Source organism: Dermacentor variabilis, chromosome 3 (genome assembly GCF_050947875.1).
Source record: "Dermacentor variabilis isolate Ectoservices chromosome 3, ASM5094787v1, whole genome shotgun sequence".
Classification (NCBI taxonomy): domain Eukaryota; kingdom Metazoa; phylum Arthropoda; class Arachnida; order Ixodida; family Ixodidae; genus Dermacentor; species Dermacentor variabilis.
In genome coordinates, this window is record NC_134570.1 from 61,902,978 (window position 1) to 61,921,451 (window position 18,474).

The 18,474-nt window shown below is 49.0% G+C and overlaps 1 protein-coding gene across 4 annotated transcripts in view; it reads right to left on the reverse strand.

The window, feature by feature from the left end:
* Positions 1-18,474, reverse strand: part of LOC142575742 (uncharacterized) — a 379,986-nt gene that overhangs the window by 244,586 nt on the left and 116,926 nt on the right. For 3 of the 4 annotated variants that reach the window (XM_075685348.1, XM_075685350.1, XM_075685351.1), the window contains exon 2: positions 10,920-11,033. The exons of the other annotated variant lie outside the window; for it this stretch is intronic. The gene's annotated coding sequence lies outside the window, so the exon portion shown is untranslated. The remainder of the gene's footprint in view (positions 1-10,919; positions 11,034-18,474) is intronic. 4 annotated transcript variants of the gene reach the window in all.

Here is an 18,474-nt window from a genome sequence, read left to right on the forward strand (position 1 = left end):
TAGCCAAGCCTTCACACACTTGTACACTTTGTATACGCTAGACAGATTTGCGAGAAAGTACACTGGCAAGTCCTGAAAGCGAGAGAGATATAAAGAAAGAAAGAAAAAAAGAAAGAAAGAAAGCATACATATAACGTAGCAATGGCAAGTAGACAGCCACGTTGTACCTCGGTTTGCTACTCTACACTGTGAAAGAGAGAGAGGAGAAAGAAAAGGAAAGAAGGAAAGAGAATACAGGTGGTATGCGCGCATATATATGCAGAACCTCAAAGGCGGTCGCATAGCCCAGTCGTTCTCAAAAAAAAAAAAAGCACAGCAGGGCTCTTGTGGCTTTCCGTGCGGGAAACGATCGACTCCGGCATCCCAGCACTTTATCTTCTCGGAGCGCACTGTCAAGGATGTGTTCGTTGACCTCGGCGCAAAAGCAAAAAGTCGCACGAGGTCATCATGCCGATGCGGAAACGGTGGCCGCGTGCGAACGCAAGCGAACGAGTGCGAAGTCGCCTCGCAATGAGATAAACCACGTGCCATTCGAAGGCCCAACGAAGGGTCAAGGTGATGATAGCGAGCACACTATTCAGAGAAGGCGGGTGGCCCAAAGGCAGTTCTTTCAAACGAACAGCTTTGCGAAGTCCCCCCCCCCCCCCCGGCACACGATTCTTTCTAAATTATACGATTACCCTAGTAATAACCACATAGCAGCGACAGCAAGAATCACTTCGAGCAAGCTCCACCACAAGAGCCTAGGGAGCGCTCCCGATCCAGGGGACGCTCTCGCTTCAGAGGGAGCCCCCGGAGTCGCTCTCGATCCAGAGGGCGCTCTTGTTCCAGAACCAGGACCAGATCACGCTCCAGGGGGCGCTCCGCATCCCGGCGCCGAGGCATTCAAGTCTGGTTCAAGTCCTGCTCGAGGTCCTGCTCCAGGAATCGCTGACTCGAGTGCTACCCGACCTGGGCCGACCGAGTTCGAGGAACGCCGGAAAAGGTAACGCGGGGCTCACCGCCAGAGAATGATAGAGGTAACAACAGACTAGCACAACTTGAGCGCGAAAACCAGATGCTGAAGAACACAATAGCTCGACTGATGACAGAAATTGCCGAGATTAAGAAGGGCAGTCAACCCGTCATGGCTGACAAGCAGCTAGCCACTCCCCAGCCAATGGAAGTCCCCATGGTTGAGAAGAGCGATACGGATAAGCAACCGGCCTCTCCCCAGCCAATGGAAGTCCCCATGGTTGAGTAGAACGATACAGAGAGGCCCGCTAAAAAGAGGGCAATTGCTAACGAGCAAGAAAGAGCACCAGGCTGGGCCAGATCGGAGATTCCTGAGTTACTCTCCGCTCTCAGTGACAGCATTAAGCAGATAAATGAAAGTTCTCGCTCTTCCAAAGCAACATGGCTTCCATGGACGAGCGCACTAATCAGCAGATCAGCAAAATTGAATCCTTCTTAGAAAACGTTGCAGCACCTGTGCTGGTACCTAAAGCTCCTACACCCCTAGCAACATCATCGACTAGTAAAAGCCCTAGGGCGATCGGCCCTCCGAAGATTAGCACAGCAACTCAAGAGCAATACGATGGCCACTCAAACTAGCCCATTCAAGATATGGCAAACGAATTGCAGGGGCTTCCCTCCCAAGAGGGCTCCCCTGCAACAATATATTCTCTCACACGCATTTTCTTGTAATGTTATCATTTTACAAGAAACATTAACATCTAACGTCACGCTGTCTGGCTACAGGCCCGTAGCAAAGCACGAAGAAGGACGGGGGATCGCCGTACTGGTTAGCAACAAGCTGACTCACATCACTCACGACCTTAAGATGACCGCAAGTAAAGTCGAATACATGATGATAGAGATCATCCCTAGCCCAACGAACCGCGAAAGTATATTCATCTGAATGTCTACAGTAGTCCCAAAGCTCCAAGACAACGCTTCAAAACCCTAATCACCAAGACCACGTAACTAGCGCGCGACTCCCCTTTGATCATAGCTGGTGACTTCAACGCGCCGTACCACACCTTGGGTTACCCATATAACACTAACAAGGGGGAGGACCTCTGGCGTGAGGCTATAAACCTAAACTTGATGCTAGTCACGGACCCAGCGTTCCCCACCACATGCGAAACATCGTCGAGCCGTGACACGACACCGGATTTCACCTTTGTGAGGAGCATTGCAGCGGTCAGGTGTACGAACCTCGCGGTAGACTTTAGTAGCGACCATTATATCTTGGCCACGCACCTCCAAGTCGAGCAGAAGAGACAGCCCATGTTCCAGTACACGGACTGGGACAAATTTCGCAAAATTAGGGAAGAGCGAACGGAGAGTGAGGACAAGCCTATCCTCGAACAAAGGGCTGCACAGGTTAGACACGACATCAAAGCTGCCACCGAAGAAGTTTGTACCGACCTCCCAGTGGAAAAGATGGACAGCCGTCTGGCTCACCTGTTGGAGGCCAAGCAGTCCCTCCTCGCCAGGTGGAAAGACAACGGCTCAACCGCAGGCTCAGAAAAAAAATATCGGAAATCAACAGAACTATAGAGGAACAATGCAGAGCCCTCTTAAACCAGCAATGGGATGAGTTGTGTAACTCGATCGACGGGCAGATGCGCAACGGGGGCACCTGGAACCTCCCAAAGCATCTCCTCGACGAGACGAACACTAAAACCAACCAACGCAACACACTGGCGCGCATTCTACACACAGCCAAGCGGGAATATTCGAGCAAGGAAATTTTATCCAAACTCTTGAAGAAGTACCTATCAGTCGCATCGGGCCCTACACCACCTTCCCCTGACTACGAAGGCTCCGAGAACCCTGAGCTCGACGCAGAATTCGAGATTGAGGAGATCAGGCAGGCGCTCCACGCCCTCAACGGCAGATCAGCTCCGGGTCCGGACAAGATCACAAACAAAGTTCTAAGGAACCTGGACGAGAAGTCCATTGAATACCTAATGGACATCATTAACCAAGCATGGATCAGTGGTAAAGTCCCGGAAATGTGGAAATCCGCCAACACCATTCTCATCCCCAAGCCAAGCAAGCCACCCAGCCTCGATAACCTCCGCCCAATTACGCTCACATCGTGCGTGGGAAAGGTTGCTGAGCACGCAATCCTAAAACGGCTTTCACGCTACCTGGAGGATCACGACATTTACCCACACATGATCGGCTTCAGGGTCGGAGTCTCGACGCAGGACGCGATGAAGCTCATCAAGCATCACATTATTGACTGTAATACGGGGGGCACGAGAGCCCATACTAGGTTTAGATCTGGAAAAGGCCTTTGATGACATTCTTCACTCGTTCGTTTTAAACACACTCTCGAGCCTTAACCTGGGGAAGCACTTTCATTCCTACACGAGATCTTTCCTGTCAGACAGAGAAGCCACCCTTAAATCAAGCTGGGGTCTAATGGGACGCCACAAGGGGCAGTCATATCCCCAACCCTCTTTAACCTCGTCATGATTGGTCTATCCAGGACACTCTCTCCTATCGACGGTATCAGTCATACCATATACGCAGACGACGTTACCATCTGGTGTACGGGAGGTAGTGACGGACAGGTAGAGACGGCCCTGCAAGAGGCGACTGATGCTACCGAGAGATACCTTCAGTCCACGGGCCTTCGGTGCTCAGCGCACACGTCGGAACTGCTACTTTATCGACCCAAGCGCAGAGGCCCGAAACCAAAGGGATGGAAGCCACTCGCCGAAAGCGACATAAAACTGCCCACAAACGACGGAGGTTATATTCCGAGGGTGGATGCTATCCGGATTCTCGGCTGGATGGTAGAGTCGAGTGGTTCAAACAAGCAGACGGTGCTGCGACTCACTAAGAAGACGGAAAATGCCATCGGACTAATCAGAAGAGTGGCCAACCGGCAGCAAGGCCTCGGAGAAGATAACCTCGTGAGATTGGTACATGCGTTCGTAATATGTCATTTCACTTACGTCGCGGCCATGCACAAACGGCAAAGATCGGAGCGCGGCAAGCTCAACGCATTATTCAGGAAGACAATCAAGAGAGCTCCGGGCCTCCCCATATACACTCACACGGAACGTTTATTTCAACTTGGCATGCATAACACGGAGTTCTGCAGCATCCCTCGAGAGCAGCGGGACCGCATCACTGTCGCCCCGATCCAACGAAACGTCCATCCAGAACACAACGTGCGAAGACGTCGGGCGCGCGCGAAGGCTCTTCTGGAAAAGGCCCGCGAACGGGCTTCGGAGAACAGTTTCGTAAACGCAGCGCGCTACGCCGACGAACAGGCCTTCGCTGTAGTTAGCGTAGATCATGAAAGGCAAATAGCAAACGCAATCTCGATTCAGAAGACGTCCTCTGAGATCGCAGAGCAGGCTGCAATAGCGATGGCCTTATTGGACGGCAAGAGGACATCAATCTATAGTGACTCGATATCAGCTGTTAAGGCATTTGCCAAAGGAACCATATCCGAGCTGGCCCTAGGGATACTAGGAAGCAAGGAGATCAAGCCACACACATTGATCTGGTTTCCAGCCCACATGGGACAGATCGAGGGTGCCCCGCCTAAACTCAATCAGTCGGCACACGGAGCTGCGTGAGGGATCGTCAACCGCCTAGCTACCGGGCAGCGTGACGCCGGGGGTGCTGACAGTCGGGACTCTCCTTCCTCGTACACCGAAATTACTAAGCACTTTTACTTGGCTCGGAGGATCTACCCCCTCCCACACCGCAAACTCAATAGATCTCAGGATTTGAGACTAAGGCTTCTACAGACGGGGGCATACCCAAACCACCTACTTCTTCACAAGATGTACCCCGAAATTCAGACAACAAATGCACGTGCACTATGCAATGACTTAGCGAACTTACCTCGCATGCTCTGGCGATGTCCCTCGTTACGCGGCGATGAAAGTAACACTTCTTCACGCTGGGATGCGGCCCTACACAGCCCCAACCTCGAAGAACAGTTATGGGCTGTCCAACGGGCCCGCGGCGCGGCGGAGAGGCTAGGCCTCTCTGTCCCGATGTCGAAGCGGCCCGCTACGCGCTAGTGCGCGCCCTAAAGGACCCTAATGAAGTTTTTCATCCATCCATCCATCCATCCATCGATCCATCCATCCATCCATCCATCCATCCATCCATCCATCCCAGTAATAACTGCAATTACAACAGCTACAGACGTCGTGTGAGTAGACAGGCAAACAATTCCACTGCCGCGCACACAGTTCGTTCAATACCACCCACCGCGCTTTAGCCAGAAAAGAAAAGAAAAAAAAAATGCAATGAAGAGCGGCTAAATGATTCTCACCGTCAAGACGATGCAGGACTTTCGCGTTGTGCTTTAAACTTGATTCCACTTCAAATCTTCGTTTCGTCGCAAAGCGCAGCCCTCCAAACGACAATCGCAGCATATAAGCGCCGAGTAAGGGTTCGCGCTGCAGGTTTCTATTTGTTTGGCCATAGCGTCTTATGTGGTTTGGACCTCAAGAAACGCGCTTGCGCCTCCGCCATTTTGCGGCGCAACAACAAACAACGCCGCAGTCGACCCAACGCACGTTCGGCACTCTGAGTAAACTAACAGCAGAAGCAGAACTTCGCTCGGCGCAGGAAGCTGACAGACGAAAAGTTGGCGGGGTAAACATCGCGAGCATCCCGAGGGACCGGTGCCGAAGAAAGGAAAACTTGCCAGCGCCAACTCTAGGAACCACATTTGCCCCGTGGCAACCGCTGCATTTTTTTTTTCATTCAATGCGGGCCAGGGAGGGGGAGGAATGGGCCGGAGAGAGGAAAAAGAAAAAGCATTGGAACGAAAGGACGACGAGAAAATGCACTTTAAATGGCAACGCAAGAGGAAGCTTCCAATTACGACCGACACACTGTCGTCTTCGGTGCGGGCACCGAACGTCCGCTTTTCGGAAGCGCCCGCAACAAAGGCGCGTGGCTGCTGAAGTCGTCGTGATGTCGTGCAGTTTTGGCTATAATGTTTTCCAGTGAAGCTCTCTCGAGAAACGTCGTGCACCATCTAGCAATAGCGGCATGTTGCTTGCGGTCTTGCCTTTTTCTTTCTGCTTCTCTTCCTCTTTCCAGAGCCGCGTTTTATTTTACTGTCCCCATCTTTCACAGACGACAAGAAGAAAAGTTTCTCTGTATAGCCACGATACGGAGCTTATACACGAAGCCGACATCGTGTCGGGTATACTAGTGGAGCTGCGACTCTCGCCGCCTTAAACACTTTTTGGTTGTCGGGCTGAAAGAAAAAAAATTGGCTGAAGGCTTAGCTTGGTTAAGCCTGGAAGATTGCGAAAGCAATACCCTTGGCTGCGCCTTGGTTCGGCTGATGGTGTGGACATGGTTGCCCTTTGTTAAACGTATGGCTATACATCATCCAACATAGCGCAAGGCAGCGCGCCGACCACTGCGAGGAGCCGAGCTGTAGCCCCATTTATCCTCCTAGCGTGACGTCACACCAGCGAGCGCCCTCTCTCGATAGCGCCGCAGCAGCGGCGCGCAAGGCTTCGCCTCCATCATCGATGCCGCGAGCTGGGGCCCCGTCTCTCGGTCTGGCGTGACGTCACACGGTCACGTGACGCGCAGCTGTGTAAGGAGGCGCCACGACCACCGATGTGCCGAAACTGCGACCAGTATTGTTTTCGCAATAAAAAAAACATCGAATCGGGTTCGGGGTTAGCCCGTCTGCAGAGTGACAGGCGATCCCGACCTGCCTTGGCCAGGCGCTTGTAATTGTGCTAACGCTCCAAAGCGTTCGGACTTGTCGTCTATACCTACGTTTTACATAAACATGATAAAGTAGGATAGAGCCGACTAAATATTTTCGGGCCGAAATCCGGTCATCGAATTCATGTAAACGCTCTATCGAGCCGCCGACCGAGAACGCGCGTCGAGGTCCGCCAACGCGCCTGCAAGGGTCCATAAGTGGGTTGAATATGTAGAGCCCAACAATCCGCTCGACCAACGCCTCCTCTATGGCGCGACAAGATGCGTGTAAACGTAGTAGTGTCGCGTCTGACTGGGTCGATCGGCTTGACTATACTGACTCGACGCGCTCGCGCGGAGTTCATATCGGCGAAGCTCATGCGCGTTCCGTCTCTGCCCTTTGCCTGCGTTTTCGCTGTTCGGTTCTAAAGACTGTCAAGAGACGGCGGGCGATTCGCGACAAGACACGAAGGTTCGAACGCCGCGTTTGCGAGTTCTGTCTGCTCGCCTCGGCGCCCATTGCCACTCAGACCTCGCCCCGTCGGCACTGAGCTCGTGTGAAGGATATCGCACAACTCCCACACGCAATTGAACCTCTGCATAAGCCCCGACTACGACGTCATCTTGAGAAAGATGTCCAGAGGTCGATACCATGGCAGACTAGGCACGGCCTGAATCCCACTCGCTTTGAGACCTTTTCATCAATGAATGACTGAATTAATTAATTAATCGATCGATCAATCAATGAATTCACGTCAAGAGGAAGGCGGATGCAGCCACGGAAAGTCATCTTCTCGAAAAAAACAAAAAAAACCAAGAACCAACGAAAGATCGCGCATGGCGTCGTCCATGCATCATATGCGGATTAGCCGCGCTTCCTTTCAACGATACATACTTTCGCCGAGCCGGACTATCTCAGCGCGATTCTGCTACCACCGTGTGCGAATTAAATAGCTTTTTATTTGACGGCTCATGCACGTTCGCGTAATTTGTTCGAAGTATGTAAAAATACTAAAGCATCACGAAAGGTTGGCAGGAAAAGGAGGAGAGGACAGAGAGACACTTTTTAGTGGCGTGTGTTGCATATATATATATATTCCCTCATTCTTTCTTAAATGTTCCATACTTAGAAGCATTTTTCTCGCAAGCCCGACTTAGTTCAAGGAAATTTTTCATGTTTCAATAATTCCTCTTGTCGTATTCGAGCGCTGATCGCCGTGTTATCGGTTGTCAACGAAACTTCTTCTCAAGTCTCTAAATTTATTAAGAAAGTTTTTCGCGTGCGTCCCATGGCCACGCATGTTTATATCTCCTTCCGTTTCTCTACTGCGGGTGCGCTTTAAACCACGGCGCTGCAATTATGCTTCGCAAATTTTTCTTTCCTTTTTTTTTCTCCTCCCTTAAACTCGTTCTCTTAAATACTACACGCAGAAACGAAGCAACAGCGCTCGCATTCGATCCCGTAGATGAGATGGATATATATATATATATATATATATATATATATATATATATATATATATATATATATATATATATATATATATATATATATATACACAGAAATTATCAGTCATAGCACTCGTAGTACAGAACCCCCGCTGCGCCGTTCTCTTTCGAAAGTAGTCAGATTAGAGTGACTACAATTAGGTAAAGGTATTTCGCTCTCGTGAGCAGCAATCCTTGAGATAGTTACTCGGGCTAGCTTCCCACGCTAAGCCTGCCGCACTCGACACGCACCTGCTTAAAACTTTTCCTAGTCTCCAGAGCCGCTCGATTCAAGCTGCACAATGTCCGCGCATCCTCGGGCGATCGGAACGCACGCGATCTGCGCCTGGCTGGCTGAAAAAGGGGCTTTGTTCCGGCAACAGAGCCCCATGCCTTAGTGAGGTGTAGTCTCGTGCGGATGCCATCCTCTCGGTGAGCGCGGAGAATATCTTATATTCCCTCATTTTTTTTAAATGTTCCATATATATATATATATATATATATATATATATATATATATATATATATATATATATATATATATATATATATACACGCCTTCAAGTATGTTCGCGTGTGAAGTCAAACAAACCGAACGATTAATATTTCTTTGTTTTCTCTTCTCTAAACATGCTCAGTTGTTGCCCTCCGCCTTGGATACCGTCGTTCTCCCTTCTAAGTAGATTTGCAGGCTGTCAGTGTGCAAGGCCCGATTCGAGAATTCTTCATGTTCCTTTTTTTTTTTTTTCTCACGTTCTGAGTACTTCAGCAGTGAAAACTATTGCTCGTTGACCGAGGCGGTTTTCCCTACGAAGCGTTCAACCGTATTAACAGCTTCGTAAATCGGTACCCGGATTAATCGCATTGCAGTACAGACGACAACGAAAGTCGTTTTTTTTCGCAGATTTCCCCGAAGTCAGAAACCTCCTTTGCCTCCGTTTAAGTTCGTTGACCGTTTCTTTCCTCCCCGCCCGGGCGTGTCTGCGTGTGTTCTAGACAAAAAGAAACTACGGCCGTGTCCCGTACTAAGCCCACGACGGACACGCTTTCACAAACTCACGCTTTCGTGCGCGCGAGGGCTCATTCGCGCATGCGCAGGCGCGGAGACCGCGCATTCCTGATCCTTCGAGCACATACGTACGCAACACTGCGTTTCAAAGAAGGAAGTGACCCACCTCGCAACGAAGCTCAGCAGGGCTCGGGCCGTCGGTGGACGCGGGAAAGATTAAGCGACACGCGAGACCCGACACAGTTTGAACGCATGCGCGAACACCGCCCGCAAGAAGTGTTCACTGGGCCTGCGCAACAGCTAGGGCGAGAAGAAGCGACGACTCTTAGTACCCTTCCCCCCCCCCACCCCCCGCCGGAGTTTCCAAGTATTTGTAATATTGTTCCGTGCGGCCAATCGCCGTCGATGCACGTCGAGCCGACCGTACTTTAATCGAAGGCTGATCGACGAGTGTCATGGCCCGAACGGAATGTATTACATGCCTTGCGACCTGTGCGGAGACATCTCCTATACGTCGCTTTCGCAAGCACTGCAACTCCACAGGATAACCTCGTTGTTTTCTTGGTAGGTGTCGGTAGTCCTCAGGCCGTTAAGAGTGGCAGATATAGACCAAACGAAAAAAATAGAGGGGGGGGGGGGGGGGGTGGAGGAGAACGCTAGCGCGAAAGACAGAGCGGACGCTTTAAGCGGCCGCGGTCATCGAATCCGTGCCGGAGACTCCCCAGGATCCGTACGCTCGACCGCTTCGTCTTCTTTGATCGCTGATCTAGTTATACAGAGCCGATCAGGTCCGCCTCGCTCGATTGGGCAGGGTACGCGCCAAACGTACACGTAAATAAAGTACAGGCATGCAGGGTACACGCCAAACGTACATAAAGTACACGCGCGAACTTATCTCGAGGTTGAGTGCGATCTTCTGAAATAATGCAAGCCCCAACATGTACAGGCGTCACGGTCTCAGCAGGGGACCGGTATGGTTCTCATTCCGCCGACAAACGGAGGCTACGAGCTTCCCACACGAGTACAGGGTCCCTTGCCGAGCCCAAAATTGACCAGAACGGGAGCCCTGCATATACGCGTGCTGTTTGCCTTCCTCTCCGGGACGCTGATTTGATGCGCGCTTGCTGAAACCTTCTCTCGGTCGTATAGTTATATAGTTATAGTTGTATATGTTAGCTGTGCCGACAGCCGTTGTTTTGCCGGAGACGATTAATCCCTTCCGTTATATGTCTATACGTTCGTTACACACCCACAAAAGAAACATTCAATGACTGCCTCTTTGGCGAGTATTGACAACAGATATTTTATGAGACTCATTTAGAGACCATGGATAAAGTATACTTTGCTCGTCGTACGAAGTCATCGTGACCTTCTTTTTTTTCTAGGTTGAAGTCGATGTGCAACTCCGAAAGAATGCTTCCCGTTTCTTTCTTTATTCGTTTGTTTTGTTCGTGCGCGCAAGCTTTGCTATCGCAATCGATGTCATTATCTCTCGTTCCTATTGCTGCCTTGCCCCTTTATACGCCAACACTGAGCCTGGCAAAAACGCAGTTGTCGAGACCTACTTCTCCGCCTTGTTTCTTTATATTAAGATCTCCTTCTCGCCTCTCAAGAGGGAAACAAATAGGGGCGCCGAAAGTAGCAAGTCGTAAATATGTATACACTACACAGGAATTATTTCAAGCCCAACGTCAGATCACTCAGCTCGTGAGCTTACCGGTCACGTCAGCGGTGTAGCGTCGGGGTCCTCGCGGCGAGAAGTTGTATCGACCACGTTTTCCGCCCAGTTGCCGGACGGTGGAGTATTCGGCGGTTGACCCACCTGACGCACCTGTAAATAGTCACATATAACTCTCAGAACCCACGCAAGGTCTTCGTTCTACATAATAGCGCTTAAAAAAAAAACAGTCTCATCATTTAAAATCAAGAGAATCGTGGGCGTTCTGTCATTCAATTTGACGCCTTTAGACATCTTCGAAGTATGAGCACCGGTTTCGTGACTTTTTTGCTCATAAGAAACAGTCTGTCATTAGCTGGCTTTCCATGGCTCGCTATCATGCTAAGATAAGATAAAGCTAAGATGCTCGCTATCACAAATTGCAGGCTCTGCTTGGACAGACTATCCAGTGCGCCCAGTGTGCATAGCGCTCCTGAGGACTTAACGGTCACATAACGCAAGATGTGTTATCTGGTCAGTGCCGTTGTTTACTGTAATTACGATCTTTGAAGGCCGCATTACACTTTCAGCGAGAGCAGAACGTAGAGCTAGGTACATTTTCGACACGTGGGAAAACACCTGCTGCGCGTCCTACGCCGCGGAACCACTGCTGGTGTTTCTAAAGTCTACAGACCTCAATATGCGCGTGTTTGTGACCGTATACGTTTTACATCCTTTTGTACTGAGTGCTTACCTGCGTGTTTTCTCTTTTGTCTGTGTTTTTCTATTCCTGCATGTGTGTTTTGTTCTTACTTGCTCATTCTATGCCTTGCTTTACTTTCGTCCTTGTGGCCTGTAATCTTGCTGTTTCTGTCTTCTTTACTTCCCTTCTCCTTAACTTCAACTTCCTTTTCTGTCCCCTCCCTTGCCAAAGAGCAGGCAGGCATTGTGACCCTCTCAGTGGCAGTTGCCCAGTCTGCTCCTTCCTCATTTCCCTCTTTGTGCATTGTCTGTGTGTGTGTTTGTACATCAAATAATAATAATAATTGCGTAATCACTTGTGTATACTATAATTATCAGGCGGCACCTGTAGATATAGCATGCCAGGCGATCAGCCGCAGGCTCAAATCTCCAGCTTATCATTGAAGGCTGTGTCTCACTTCTTGTACAACGGCTCCACCGTACGGACTACGTTACAAATTCGGGTCCGAATTTGCACCCGGCCACATAGAGGTGAGTCACTGAAGATAAAAGTCATCATCATCATCACCATCATAATCAGCCTGGCTACGCCCACTGCAGGGCAAAGGCCTCTCCCATATTTCTCCAACTACCCCGGTCATGTGCTAATTGTTGTACGTTGTCCCTGCAAATTTGTTAATTGAAGGAAAAAGAAACAGTCAGAAAACACACAGGACAAGAGGAGAGGTTCACGTCACAACGACTGGACTATCAACTGAGCTTTATTAGAAACGGCGTAGTCCCAGCAAGGCCAGCAGAGCATGCGCAACCACATCATCGCTAATCCCAGAGCATGAAAACACAAGATATCGCATCAGTCCTTACCGACCTAGAAATGCAAATTCTTTTTCAAGTAAGCGCACCGAGGTTCTACTAATGCAGTCGTCGCCTAATAAACTGATGTATTACGCTTCCAAGATTTCTCCTTCAACTATGTACCAACTGGCACGGATTTCAACCCTTCTGCAAAGAATTTCTTAATCTCATCTGCCCACCTAACTTTCTGTCGCCCCCTGCTACGCTTCCCTTCCCTTGATATCCAGTCCGTAACCCTTAATGACCACCGGTTATCTCCCCTCCTCATTACATGCCCTGCCCATACCCATTTCTTTTTCTCATTATAGTCACTATAGTCAATATAGTCAATATAGTCAATTCATAAGAAGTCGAGTACGGCACCTTCACAGGTATACTTCGAAAATAAAAACGGCGATAACAAGCAACTTTTGACCCCGTGAATAGCTGGCGATGTACCACTGCACGTCCTGCACTGGACCTGGCCGCTCCTATAATTAAGTTCCCCCAGGGACCTAATGTGTAACGATTCTTTTCATGTTCTGTTGGTTAATTGGCTGGTATATGACGTCAGGCCTTCCTTATCGCCAGTATCCGCCACTTACTGCGAGGCGTGATAAGAAATGAATACAATCGCGGGAAAAGGATTCGTACGTAATGCGGCCCCAGGCTCAATCAATGTTGTAACCTGATGACGTGACAGGGTGACACGATGTGATATGGAAATGCCGGAAACCAATGCGTTCAAAGCAGGACGCCGGCGATCTGCTTTTTCTTTTTTCTCGCATAGCCTTTTAGTATTACAGTTTCCTACCGAAATTACCAGACGGAACCCTGGCACTGCAACCATCCATCTACCGCGGGGAATGACGGTTAGTCCATGGATTTGTCTCTTGTTCGTGCTTATGACTTCACACATTCTTGCAGGTTTGTTTACAACGTACTATTTTCTTTTATTACAAGCCGTGGTGGCTTAGTGGCTGTGGCATTGCGCTGGTAAGCACGAGGTTGCAGATTCGACTCCCGACCGCAACGGTGGCCTCATTTCGATAGGGGCGGGGTGCAAGAACGCTCCTGTACCGTGCATTGGGCGCACGTAAAGGAAACCCCGGTGGTCAAAATTAATCCGAGTTCCTATGACCGAGTGTCTCATAATCAGACCGCGGTTTTGGCACATAAACCCCACAACTTAGTTAGTTTTTTATGTGCATCTAATCGCCCAAAATTTCGAACCACTCCTATTTTTTCTAAGGGCAGAAGGCAATAATAAGACTTCCCACGCACGCATAATCATTGGGAACTGTTGAATTTACAACACAAAATTTTCTTGAAAGCGATCCATACGCAAAGCCCTCTGAAGCCAGACGGACGAAGTTTTGGCACCTCCTTGCACTAACCACTATCTCTTCAATTTCAATTGGCCTTCCTGAAATTACATTACGTCGCATGATGTGCAAGTTATAGGAGAGGTATTGACCCAAGTCTCCCGAGCCAACACGCTTTTCAATTAGTCTTTATTTATCAGAGTAAACAGCGCACGTGCCAGTCTCTTTCCGCGAGGCCGGACTTGCCTGAAGCCACGTGAGAGCTACTTAAACATCGACATTCCGGACGTCCACGGCGAGTAGTCATACTGCGCTGGCCTTAATTCGAGCTCGAAATTCTCGAGCCAAGCGCATATACAGATATGCGGTCCCGCGTGCCCCTTAAGCGTTCTCCGCTTCCTCACCCGTCGCACGGAAGTACTCAAGCAGAGTGCCCGTCGAGTACTCGCAACTACGCACTCTCCTCAAAAAACTTCCACAAAGTTCGCACCCCCCCCCCCTTTTTTTTCACCCAACCCGAAAGAGCCTTTAGACCGGTCACGGAAGTGCCTGCTCTGAATGTCCATCGTAGAACTACACCCCGACTCGCCTAAATCTGTGCAGCGAAGTGAAGGTTACGCGGTAAAATAATTAACACGATTAAAGATAAGTAAGGGTATAAATCAATCTATAACTCGCACCCTTACACCCCTTTTGGATGTAGTGTGAGTTTGAGCTATAAATGTTAATTATAACTCCCACCTCTACACCTTTTCTTCAATGTAAGGGCGTGATTTGTGAAACGATCTACACCCTTATTCATTTTAAGGCTGTAAATTACTTTGCAGTTTCGGTCTAAAGTCAGCCAATCGCTAACGGGAGCTGGCTGCCTGTTCCACAGAAGGTAGGAGGGTTCACCCACTGTCCGCTGCTAATCCTTCCGCGAAGCCTTCTATTACCTGGGGTCGCGGAGAGACCGGCTCGAGTGGGACAATGGGGGGAGCCCTTTACTTCGGTTCCTTAACAGTTTTGAATAGAACTGTGGTTGCCTTTTCTGCTTGGCTGGCGATGCGAGCTACGTACTTTAATGCCCAGCACGGATTTGGTGTGACGGGATGTGTGGATACATACATACATTATATATATATATATATATATATATATATATATATATGTATGTGTGTGTGTGTGTGTGTGTGTGTGTGTGTGTGTGTGTGTGTGTGTGTGTGTGTGTGTGTGTGTGTGTGTGTGTGTGTGTGTGTGTGTGTGTGTGTGTGTGTGTGTGTTTGTGTGTGTGTGTGTGTGTGTTTCCGCGCACTTCCAGCGGACTCCATATCCCGTTCCTGTGTACGGCTTTATATTCCGACAATTATCATTAGCTGCCCAGGCGCGAACCACCGCGCGCGGCCCGCGCGAGAATGCTCCCGCTAATTAGCACCGCATCAGAGCAGGGGCCGCGTACGCGCTCCGCATTTGTGCTATGAGTATGGCCCCGACCGTACGCGGTCTCCATCGCCCGGCCACACTTGCCCTCCTGTACAGCGCGATCTGGGTTATATAGATGAGAAGGTGGGACTGCCTCCACGAGTGGGTGCGTGTACTTGGGGTACATGTAACGGCTTTCCCTCTACGTGCCTGCAAGAGCTTGCGTTCCTCCACTTCTGAGTTCTAATGAAGCTGATAATGAGAGAGAGAGAGAGAGAGAGAGAGAGAGAATGATAAACGAAAGGCAGGGAGGTTAACTAGGACTGAGCCCGGTTGGCTACCCTGCACTGGAGAAAAAAAAGAAAGGAAGGGAAAGAATAAGAGAAGAAGACAAAGTCCACTAGTAGATATCGCCGACGGGGTAACAGTTTTTTTCTGCTCTATACATCCACTGACGGTCACTCAGTCCGGATCACAGACGGATAATGAGAAAACAAAGCGAAAGTCGGCGTCCTCGATTTGCCAGCCCCCACGGTATAGCGATCTGTCCTCGACAAAAAGGTTGCGCGTTCGATTCCCGGCAGCGATGGGCGCGTGCTCAGATGGAAGCGTATGCAAGAAAACGCTCGTGTACTTAGAGTTAGATGCATGCTTAACGAACCTTAAGGGGTCACAGTTATTCCCCAAGCGGTCCCAATTAAACCCCACAAATCTATCTATCTATCTATCTATCTATCTATCTATCTATCTATCTATCTATCTATCTATCTATCTATCTATCTATCTATCTATCTATCTATCTATCTATCTATCTATCTATCTATCTATCTATCTATCTATCTATCTATCTATCTATCTATCTATCTATCTATCTATCTATCTATCTATCTATCTATCTATCTATCTATCTATCTATCTATCTATCTATCTATCTATCTATCTATCTATCTATCTATCTATCAATTCCTGGTCACTGCAGCTGCATTCGGATCAACGCGGCAACCGCGGAAACACTCGTGTCCGGAGCTTTCTGTGACCGCCAAAGAACAATCTGTGCGACATTCTGCTGAACGCCGTAATAATTAAAAACGTAGTACTCGACATTCGCACCACATATAGCAAAAAAAAAAAAGGAATTAAATTCCGAACACACGTATCAAATACACCCCCCCCCCCCACCAACCCCCCAAACCCCAAGCGAAAAAAAAAAAGCCGTTGGCGCAAGAAAGCCACACTCGCACATTCGCATTAATCCAGAAATAATAAATCGGGACAACAAAAGAAATTCGCTGCAACTCCTCCCTAGCAAGGGGGTCTCGGAGTCGCTCCTCAGGATCTGAATAAAGTTCACTGCCTGCCTGCCTGCCTGCCTGCAAGGGTGCGCCGATGCAACGCCTGTGGCGGGAAAGCATGCAACCCTTTACCTCGATCTGAGCCAGACTGTTGCTTCGGACCAAGAAAAAAATTAATAATAAATAAATAATAAGCATTAGCCCCCGGAAACTGAAAAAAAATTCCCATTCCGCTTTCCCGCTTAGCGGTTTGCGCCGGTTTGCCAGTGAAACAGGCGCCGTCGTTTTTTTGTTTTCTTTCTCTCTCTGCTCACAAAAAGGCTCTGCGCTCTCTAATGTACCGAGACATAACGCGGCTCAACCGTGTGCGGTGTCGACTTACAAAACATTCGCTCGTGGCCCTTTTTTTTACACGCGTATATATTTCTCCATTACTACTTCAGTGCTTACATTTATTTTTTACAAACCGAAACTTTACACATTCATTATATTTTGTTCGAAGCAACTTTCTACAAAAAAAAATTAAGTGATATTCCCTTCTAGATAGGCACGAAAGCCGTAAAGTTCGCGCAGAGAGCGGCTCAAGCGAAGGCTTAGAGCGGAACTAAAACCACTTCGAACGCTTCCTCTTTGATAAAGTAAGAAACTTATAAGCGGATAAAAAAAAACATAATCGCGTTTCAAACCGCGAAATACTATCTTCCGAGAAGGCCCGAGCCATCAATTGTTAAAGGGCATCCGCAACTCGTTCTTCTCGTTGTTCGGTGATACGACGGCGCTGTAGGGCCTCATTGGTTATGAAAAGCGCCGTTGGCGGGTTTGTGGATTTGCTCGAAATGTTAGAGAGCGCTAGCCCGTCCGTAAGAAGGTACTCCACTTTTATGAAATGCCGAATTGTATCGTAGCTGTACATGTAAGTGGACGCGTCGTCGACGACGCCATCTTGTGGCTCAGAGTTCGGCGAAGGCCTCCCCGTTGGAAATGTTTAGTTATGTTCTGGAAGTTATAAACCAACGTCTATAGGGACCTTTCTAACAAAATAATTTTTTCAAATCGGTTTCCTATTAAACGATCATGATGATTATTATCATAATCGGACTTTGTTGAGAGCAGACGTTTAATTCGTCGCCTTCCTTGCGGGTGGCCTCCTCAGTCCTCCAGGAAGCCATGTGACCTGCCCGCCTGCCTTGCCCTGTTCACTAGCCGACGTGTGGTCATCGGGGTTAAAGCTGGTGAGCTGAGTCTCCCACTGCTCCGATGTGGAGTTGGGGATAGGAGGGGGGGGAGGGGTATGTTGGCGTTTCGGTCACGTTCCAATACTGCGTGGTACAGGGTGTTTGGCTTGTCACATAACTTGCAGTTGCATTCGCAAAGTATGGGTCAAATGAAACGGCATTTTGTGCCGTGACTTGTGGTTAACTTATCGCATCCTCTTTCGAGAGCTTCGACGGTGGCGGGTTATAAAATTGTTCTCCCCAATGTATGGTGTATATGTAGAACAAATACTCACAGCTGGGAGAGCTGGTACCGATTCCTATTAAATTCGCAACACGGAGACCCAAGAAGGAACAGACGGCCCATTGCGACTGTCGTCCGCTCTTTCTTAGCCCACGCGTTGTTGCACAGTTAATATATACAGAGAATACATTGAATGCCATGTTACCATACCCCCAGGACACGATCGCGGCTGGAAACATAGACATCATCCCTCTCTGTCTCGAGCACTGTAATACTTTGCAGACACAGTCGTGCAATGCGTGAAGTATGCGCTGCGCTTGCATGTCTGTCTCATTGACTGCTAGTGAAAAAGCGTCGGCAGAGACGTAATCATCGAGATGTAGTTTTTTTATATATACTTATTTTCTTTCAACGAGAGCGCGTAGGTAACACAAAACGCTTCTGTCGCTTTCTGCTTAGACAAGTCTTCGCAAGATGTCTCTACCAGCAATGCCGTCGACGTCTCCGGCAGCCCGGTATTCCGTGAGAGGTATTCCGTGAAAGGTAAAGCGATCGAGGCACGTTTACCCATGTAAAAATTTCTAATTAAATTGTGTGTTT